At 62.9% G+C, this 1127-nt stretch overlaps 1 protein-coding gene across 1 annotated transcript in view; it reads right to left on the reverse strand.

The window, feature by feature from the left end:
* Positions 1 to 1110, reverse strand: part of FRS3 (fibroblast growth factor receptor substrate 3) — a 14163-nt gene extending 13053 nt beyond the window's left edge. The window contains exon 1 of the mRNA XM_003212979.4: positions 793 to 1110. The gene's annotated coding sequence lies outside the window, so the exon portion shown is untranslated. The remainder of the gene's footprint in view (positions 1 to 792) is intronic.
* Positions 1111 to 1127: the final 17 nt, after the last annotated feature.

Here is a 1127-nt window from a genome sequence, read left to right on the forward strand (position 1 = left end):
CGTGCGGGGGGCAGGGAACGCTATCGAAGGGGTCAGTAGCGCAAAAAGGGTTTTAGGAAAGCCGGAAATTATAAAGGACCGATGGGTGGGCGGGGCTGCTGGGGGAACCGGAGGGGATGGAGGGAGCTCATAGGGGCCGGGAGCTGCGTGGAAGTGTCGGTGGAGCTGGAGAAGTCGCTGCCCTCTCAGCACACGCAGCCGGTGCTTGGGGGACCCTGCGGTGCCCCCAGAACAGCGACTCCAGCCGCTGCCTCCTACACGACTCCCAGCCTGGCGGCCCGCTGTCTCCTTGTGTGGACTTTGCCCACCACTCCCCCCCACCCCGTGTTGGCGGCTGCGGGGCCCTGGGGAGCAAAGTCCTCACCAGCGACCAAGCGGTGCGGAGCTGTGGCACTGAGGGTCCCCGGAGCGGGGCTGGGCCCTGTGGGGTCCCTGGGAATCGCCACTGTGCGGCCCCACGGGTCCTTCTGTGGGTGGCAGCGGGGCAGGTGGGGGAGGACTCAGCATCCCCGACCCCTGTAACCCCACACGCACGCTCCTCCTTCCCCAGCCCAGGGGATTTTGTAGAGGGAGAAAACACTGCAGATGCAAAATAGAAACCTCAAATATCAGGGATATAAAACACGATAGGGCGGTGTAGGAACCGGAGCGCTGCCCCAACCCAGCTCGTACTCCGATTCCTGCCCCGATGCCATCGCCGAAGCCGCGCTCAGTGGTTTTTGGAAGGAAAGTAGGACATCCCGGCTGCCCTCCAGCTGAGCGCCCGGCGAGATCCCCGCGGAGGTTCCCCACCTCTCCGCTGGGCGTAATGACACCTCCTCTCTTTTCATGAAGCTCCAGCTCTTTCTGATGTAGGGAGGAAAAATACATGCGGCGGATCATAAAAGCCATCCAAACGCCGACCTGGGGCGAAGCGGGGCGTGGATACTCGGAAAATGAGAGGTGGCAAGAAACGCGATGCGATGGGAGCGCGTTCCCTGCAGGGTTAACACTCCGCCAGCCCCTGCCCGTCCCCTCCCCGCTCCCTGCCATTGGCTGCCGCTGTGGGTTTAGGCTAACGAGCCTCTAATTGGGACCCCAGCTGACACGGCTCCAGTTTCCTGGGCAGGCAGATCGAAACAACAACA

This window comes from Meleagris gallopavo, chromosome 28 (genome assembly GCF_000146605.3).
Source record: "Meleagris gallopavo isolate NT-WF06-2002-E0010 breed Aviagen turkey brand Nicholas breeding stock chromosome 28, Turkey_5.1, whole genome shotgun sequence".
In the NCBI taxonomy this organism is placed as follows: domain Eukaryota; kingdom Metazoa; phylum Chordata; class Aves; order Galliformes; family Phasianidae; genus Meleagris; species Meleagris gallopavo.